This window comes from Mastomys coucha, unplaced genomic scaffold (genome assembly GCF_008632895.1).
Source record: "Mastomys coucha isolate ucsf_1 unplaced genomic scaffold, UCSF_Mcou_1 pScaffold6, whole genome shotgun sequence".
Taxonomy (NCBI): Eukaryota; Metazoa; Chordata; class Mammalia; order Rodentia; family Muridae; genus Mastomys; species Mastomys coucha.
Window position 1 is genome coordinate 47,838,743 of NW_022196912.1, and position 7,971 is coordinate 47,846,713.

Sequence of the window (7,971 nt, forward strand, 5' to 3'; positions counted from 1 at the left end):
TAAATGTTAACAAATTCAGATAAATTGAAATCATGTAACTTTTCCCATCATAATGCAATAAAAGTTTAGAAAAAATAAACAAACAAACAAAAACCAAAAAACAAACAAAAAAAAAGAAATAAAGAACACAGTATCAAATGCTCCAACTCCAAATGTTGAACTAGCAAGGCATCAAAATTCCACAAGTAAAACTCTGAAAAAAATAATTTAATAATTTTCAAAAATACATTTATTTATAATTTAAATAAGGAACTTATTTGAAGAACATGAAAACGTGATAGAGGGACTCCATTGCTATACAAGTATGTGGTGTTTTAAATAAGAATGACCCTTATAAGCTCATATAGTTGAATGCTTAGTCATCAGAGAGTGGCACTACTTGAGAAGGATTAGAAGATGTGGCCTTACTGGAGTAGGTGTGGCCTTCTTGGAGGAAGTATGTCACTAGAGGTGGGCACTGAGGTTTCAAATGCTAAAGCCGGACCTGGTGTTCTCTTCCTGCTGCCTACAAATCAGGGTGTAGACCTCTCAAGCTGTCTCTCCAGCACCATGTCTGTCTGCATGCTGCTGCACTTCCAACCGTGATGGTAATGGACTAAGCCTCTGAAACTGTAAGCCAGCCCTAGGCTTAGTGGCACCTGCTTTACCTCTCAGGAGTAGGGGCAGTCAGATCTCTGAGTTTGATTCCGGCCTGGTATACAAAGCAAGTTCTAGGACAGCTAGGGTTACACAGAGAAAACCTGTCTCAAACCCCCCAAGCCCCTGAAAAAAGAGTTGCTGGGGACTTGGTGTCTCTTCATAGCAATAGGACAATGACCAAGACAGAGCATGAGGACCTAAGTTTGAATCCCAAGTATCCATAATAAAAACACAGGTATAACAGCATGTGCATGCAATCTCTGGCTGGTGCCTCAGCATCCTCACCAGGTAGCTCCCAACCACCGGTAACTCAGAAAATTTGACACACTTTTCTGATCTCTGCAGGCCCCTGCCCTCATGTGCACATAACCCCCTTTGGCTGCTCGAATGGGAATGGCCCCCACAGGCACATGTGTAGTGGCTTGTGTTCTCAGACTAATTACATTACCCTAAAACCTGTTTGCAGTGTCTCACACATAGAACTAAAGGAAGCCTGTCCCCAGTTGGTTTTTATCTGGTCAGTAAAGTTACCAGCGACCAATGGTTGGACCTGGAGACAGAGGCAGGACTTTCAGGATCCCCGGGAAAGGGAGGAGGAAGGAGGAAGAGGGGATTCCGCCATGATGAGGGCGGAGGAGATGGACCTCACTGGAAAGGTGTAGGAGGGAAAGAAAGTGGCTCCAGGGAGAGACATGTGGGTGCAGAGGGAAAACAGCCCTAAGAGGGCTGCCCAGCAGGGTCCAGGGCAGCAGAGATAAAATACAGATTTAGTAGGTATTAACCAAGGAATATTGGAGGGAAGTGTGTGTTAACCACGTGGAGTTAGGGTGTGCCCCAACCATTGAACTGCTCAGGGCATATTAAAAATAAGGTTGCATGTGTGTATGCGCGCACGCGTGTGTGTTTCAGTCGTGAATCAGAGCATTGGGAGGTATGGAGAAGCGCGAACTGCCAGTGGGGAGTTCAGAGTAGATTAACACATTACTGCATCACACATGTAGTTCAACAATTGGTCACCAGTTGGTATAACTGTTGGAGAGGATTTAGGAATTGTGTCCTTGTTGGAAGAAGTAGAGGAAGTATGTCACAGGGGGGCCAGGACCTGAACTTTCAAAATACTTGAGCAGTTCCCAGTGTTCTCTCCCTTTCTCTCTGCCTCGTGGTGTGGATCTGGATGTGAGCTCTCAGGTATTCCTCTGCATCGTGGACTCTAGCCCTCTGAAACTATAAACCAAATTAAACAGTTTCTTTTATAAGGTACCTCAGTCATGGTGTTTTATCTCGGCAATAGAAGAGTAACTAAAGCCTACCACACAGAGACACATAAAGTAAGTCTTGCTGAATGTAGTGGTACACACTTTAATTCCAACACTCAGGAGGTAGAGTTTGGCCAATCTCTGTAGTTGTCAAGTAGAAGCATTCAGGTATACTAAAGACAGTTGTGTTGACATAACATTATACACACACAAAGCTTATTCATACAGAAGTAGGTTGGATAATGAAATGTATAGACACAGACCACAGGTTTGCAGAATCCATTCTGGTGACTGAACAACAGCATGTCTGTGTGCTCTCTGATGCTCCTCCAAACCTACTTACCTTTGAACTGGCCAGGAACTGTTCTGAATTCTTTAGGCAAAAGCAGCTTTAATTCATTAAAGCCAGCAGTGTCATCAAGCAAGAAGGAATGTCAGCATAGACAAACAGTAGCTCCACAGAGGCCTCCATCACCCCTGGGTGATATGGGTGAGCATAAGCCCAGAATTTGGCTTTGTAGCCCTCCTGTGCTGCTTTTATGGGTATTGTGCTTGGTGGGAGGTCAGGTGGAGAGTCGGGGGAGTCATTACTAGTACTCAGGATTTTGGTCCTTTGTGATTGTAATTTTCAGGACTTTAAACTTGATGGGCTTTTATCTTTGGACATTTCAAGCCTGTGGCATTTGGATTGTGTTTGGAGACAGTGATTGCTTTAATGGTGCACACATGAAGCAGACCAGGCCTCATAACTTCTAATTACTCCAGCCATTGCCATAAGATCACGGTGGTTCTTGGCCAATGGCAATTCAAGGCCTTGAAAGTCTTGTGCCACCAGGTAAGTTATTTTTCCTTAAATTGCAGGTACCCATGATGAATCAAACTAAAGATGCTTGTGGTGGTTCCACAACACTGGAGAGTGCATACTTGAGAACAGGATGCCTTCTCAGAGAACCTTGTACCAAAAACCAGAGAGATGCAGACTCCTGACTGTGCAAGTTAATGCCTGGATCAAACCATGCTTGAAGTCCTCTGCCCAGGATAATCTTCAGCTGGTCAGAAGTCTACAAAACAGAAATGTGACCCTCCCTGCTCAAGGGAATTATAGGCCAATGTAGGTTCATTTTGAGAGCAAAGGGGGCAGAGACAACAGTGGGGGGAGGATGTTGGGGGAGGGAGTTCAGAAGTCCTGCAAGTAAAATGATGACACCAGGATCAACTACAGGGAGGCAGATCAACTTTACTTGGGATAATTAAAGGCTTATATAATTTGGAGGATGGAAGTCAGAATATCCAGGATGGGCAAAGGTCATTGGCTGAAGGCTTACAGTACCAAAATGCTTCCTTAGCATGGGGAAGCATTTCAGGAATATTAGGTGCTAGCTGAACGGGTTCTTATCTAGAGAAATGAAGTTGAACCTATAATCTAACTAAGCTATATGACATTCTGAAAGTAGAGGTGTAGGGTGGTTTCAAGCTCTCAGACAAGGTCAGAGGAGAGACCCTGCTAGTGAAGGGAATCCTCCATATTGTTCCGAGTCCTGAAGACAACCTGGACAACCATAGACTTCAACCTCAATTAATTAGCAGGGCAACACAAAACAGAAGAGAAGAAGCACATCTTCCTCCCCGAAATGCAGACTGAGCGTTGGCTTGTGTGTCTATGCAGGAGGAAGATAAAAGAGCAAGAATTTTCAAGCTCATCCCTAAGCTGGCCTGAGGGGTTCCACAAGAGCTATTCTAAGAATAGTTTTGTGTTTGTTTGTGCATGGAATTTCAAACAAAACTTTTGTTCCTAACAAAAGTGAAACCAACAATTCTGTGGACCTTACTGACAAAATACTTAAAAGTTCATCCAGAGACTGGGATCCTTCTAGTCTCTGAGTCTCTGTCCTTTCTTGCCTATATTTACACTTCTAAGGATGCAGTCATCTAATGGCGCTTCACACACACACACTTCCTTATCCTTTCTTGAGAGTGTTGGTCAGTTCATGTGTTCAACAAAAGTCAGATTCAGTAACTATTTATTGAACATCAAGTAGCTCTGTGACCTAGCTAACAATACTTAGGAAGTCTTCTGGCCCCAGGGGAGAAAGCTACTTATATTTTTACTGGATATGATCATCACAAAAGTCAGAGGGCAAGTTGGTAGCAGAGCCAGAAACTCAACCTCTAGCAGACACACTCTTAAGACACTGAGAGACTTGGTTTGAAACTTAAATTTGGGAACTTGAGCAGATTAGTCAACTTCCCCACAGTTTCATTTTATAAGGTAAAATGTTAATGGGCTTCCCTCCAGGGCCTTGTGTGGGTTATGGTAAATGAGCTATTAGACACTCTAGCACAAATTAACTTAGGATCTTTCTCCTTTTTCAAGAAATGACTGATCCCAGTAACCGCGATGCCTTCACAAAAAAGAGACCTATACTCTATGTTAGCTCTCTTCCAGTACAGTTATGGATGTGTGTGTGTCTCAGTCAGGGTTTCTATTCCTGCACAAGCATCATGACCAAGAAGCAAGTTGGAGAGGAAAGGGTTTGTTCAGTTTACACTTTCATGTTGCTGTTCATCACCAAAGGAAGTCAGGACTGGAACTCAGGCAGGTCAGGAAGCAGGAGCTGATGCAGAGGCCATGGAGGGATGTTCCTTACTGGCTTGCTTCCCCTGGCTTGCTCAGCTTACTCTCTTATAGAACCCAAGACTTCCAGCCTAGGGATGGTACCACCCACAATGGGCCCTCCCCACTTGATCACCAACTGAGAAAATGCCCCACAGCTGGATCTTATGGAGGCACTTCCCCAACTGAAGCTCCTTTCTCTGTGATAACTCCAGCCTGTGTTAAGTTAACACACAAAACCAGTCAGTAGAGTGTGTATATAAACAAATACTTTTTTTTTTCAGTGTTGGAGATAGAACTCAGGTTCTGAGCCATGCCAAGCCTGAGCTAAATTCCCAGCTCCAAGCACTGATGTGTGTGTGTGTGTGTGTGTGTGTGTGTGTGTGTGTGTGTGTGTGTATGTGTGTGTGTGTGTGTGTGTGTGTGCACTCATCCCTATTTTTAAAAAAGTCATAATATTTAGTCATTTTATTATTGATTGAGCAGTAGGGAGCAAAGGTAAGTTACTATGAATTCTAGGATGCAGAGAAGAGTCAATCCAAATTATTGTGTAGGTTCAGCTCACAAAGATGAAGGGGAGAGGTAGAGACAGGTTGTACCATTTCACCAGCCATCTGAAGATAGTGATCATTCACGGAGTCAAGTATACACACCAAGCACTGTTCCAGGGGCTAGCGATCTGGTGTGAGCCAGATGCCCCAAGTTTCGGAGAGGCCAGCAAATGGATGGCTCCGTGCTTCCCTCCATCCCTGCTGCCCACTGTGGCACTCAGCCTTTGTATAACAGTTCAGAGCAGCATGCATTGATTTATGTTTCTGAGCAGCGAAGCTATGGGTTCCTTTACATTTTGGAAGAAGTCCTTTGTAGCCTGCAAAACCTGGCCTGTTTCCCATTTGACCCTTTGCAGAACATGTGTGGACTTCTGGTCCAGAGATCTGCTTTATTCCTCAGGGCCTGAATAAACAATGGAATCCTCTGGCTGTTAGAGAGTTTTCTCCTATTAATCCTTTGCTATTTGTGTGAAGCAAAATTAAGTATTATTTCCTACAACATGAGCAAGACTGGGCAGACATACTGTCTATACTAATTTCCTGGAATAATAATTCTACATTTTAAAAGCCTTTGACTACATGTTATTTTGTTTTCCTACCTACAACCTCTACATAAAATGCTTCTATTCTCCAGTCAAATCTTTTTCCATTTCTCTTTTTTTCTTAAACCTAAGTGGGTATCAGACAGGGGTGTGTGCAAATGATTCACACATAAAGAAAAGAAGCAACTTGGCTGTTACTGCTTCTGTCAGTTACTACTTCAAAATCCTTTAACATTCCCACCTGCATCCTACTGTGATCTCTTTATGGGGTCATATATACTAGACTAAAGGAGTCCTACTGCATGTTCCTCATGGGGTCTACTGGTTAGTAGACTCCTAAGAGGGCTAAATATTTCCCAGCCCTTCTCCCCGGGTAGTGTACTCATTTGCTTCCTTTTCTTCTGGCTGGCTCAGGCTTCTGCTTGCTCAGTGAGAGTCTCAGGCAAAAGGGAATCTTTTCAGTGGTGGCTTCCACTCCTAAGATTAATTTTCATCTGTAGAGCTAAGTCCTCTTTCTTTCCCATAGAGCTATTCCAGGTAACAATGTCACCAGTGTCCACTTTGAACTTGTATATGCTGTCCTGGTGTCTCCCTAGAAAAGAATCCCTGCCCAGCCACACCCTTACTGAAAACATTTGCCAACTGTTGGAACCTCAGGTAAGAGTGAAGTAGCCTGGGTTGGGCATCAGCTGACTTAGACCAGCTCTTCTTCATTGGATTCATCATCAGATCCCAGCTAGCTGCTTGGCTTCCCAATGCCTGCATTCCCACATCCATAATATAAAGATAATTCAAACTTTTCTTTCGGCTTCTAGGACTAGCACTAAATTCTGTATGAACATTGGTGTTCCCATGGCAACAGTCTTACCAGGTGTCTAGTATGCCACAGGGGCAATAAATGATTTACGATAAGCACCCATAGAGTCTTCTGCCTAGAGATTCTACAGGAAACCTGGATGATGTACTTCCCCACTCATTTGCATTCGTCATCTCAGGAGGCTTCATCATGTTGCTCTAAACTGGTTCTCTGTTTGCAGAATAAAACCAATTAGTACACCTTGGAGCCCTCGAGTCTACAAACAACATGAATGCAGCTAGAGTTTGAATAAAGAGGAAGAAACTGGCTTCCTACTGAAACCACCGAGGAGTCCCTGGGAGTGGCTGATCGGGGTGGAAAGGGTTCCAACTCTGAAACATCTCCAGAAAACATGACTTTCAGTTCTACAAAGCAACTCTGTTGTAACGTTATTATCATTATTGTTACTTGTGGAATATGTAGATCTACAAAAGGACAAAATCTAATAATCACACACTATTACTTACAGATTAGCAATATTAGCATTTTGATATCAATCCTTCCCATCTTTTTTCTAGACTTCCAAAGATCCTAAGACTACTTCCTCATTTGCGACGCTTTTTACAAGTCATTATTTATTACAGGAAGTAACGGCGGAATGTGTAATTGGAAGGACATAATTTATGTAACCAATTCACAATTAGTCAACATTTAGATTGTGCCCTCAGTTAACTGTTAAAATCAATTCATGTATCAGCTTAAGGTCTTATATTAATTTAGCTGACAATTTGCCAATCTACAGATATGTTTGCCCATCCGTATAGCTTCTACCACAGCAGCCTCTTCCTTAGGAGGTTCTCTGTCAGCAAGCAGAGCAAGCACACCCAAATTCCTCCTCAACGGGTTCCCGCAGTACTCTCAAAAAGAAAGGCACTGGTCTGGGTTTTATTTTCCCATAGTCTCTGGTCTCATAGGTGAGTCTTTTCCTGCATTTGTTAAAAATATATTTTTCTTTCTAATTCTTTCTTCCTTTAACTGAGACACTGGCCTCTTTCATTTTAATACCAAATCTATTTCTATTATTCATTTTTGAGGCTATTTCTACTTTCTTTTTTTTTTAATGAAAATTTATTCCTTTAGCCCAGCTCATCTTACAACTTTTAGTATCAAAGTCCCTTTAAAAAGTTCTGAGGATGCCAAAGAGTCTCTGTTTGAGTTGTATCTGTTGCTATTTAATACATTAGACTGAAACTTTAGAGGAAAGCTAACATATTTTAGCATATCATTTTAAGGTTATAATATGACACCTGCTACGTGTTAACCAAAACACCACATTTATAAAAGATAGGTATATTTGCAAAGTAAAAGCAAGTTTATTGAGAAGAGTGACACTGTTCTACGTTTTAACAACTCCCTTTGATATCTAAGGGGAAGCATCAGGATTCACCCACAGACAATGTGGCTGTGTACAGCGGTAGTGGTCTTCCCTGGAAGGGAGATCAGCTTTACACAGCTGTGTGGGAGAAGGAAGGCTCCGGCAGCTGTCCTGAGCAGTCTCGGGATACCCAGGCAT

General features: G+C 42.7%; 1 long non-coding RNA gene across 1 annotated transcript in view; it reads left to right on the forward strand.

The window, feature by feature from the left end:
* The window catches only part of LOC116080566, a 15,062-nt gene extending 8,231 nt beyond the window's left edge, over positions 1 to 6,831 (forward strand). The window contains exons 2-3 of the long non-coding RNA XR_004114480.1: positions 2,528 to 2,730; positions 6,640 to 6,831. This is a non-coding gene — a long non-coding RNA (uncharacterized LOC116080566). The remainder of the gene's footprint in view (positions 1 to 2,527; positions 2,731 to 6,639) is intronic.
* Positions 6,832 to 7,971: the final 1,140 nt, after the last annotated feature.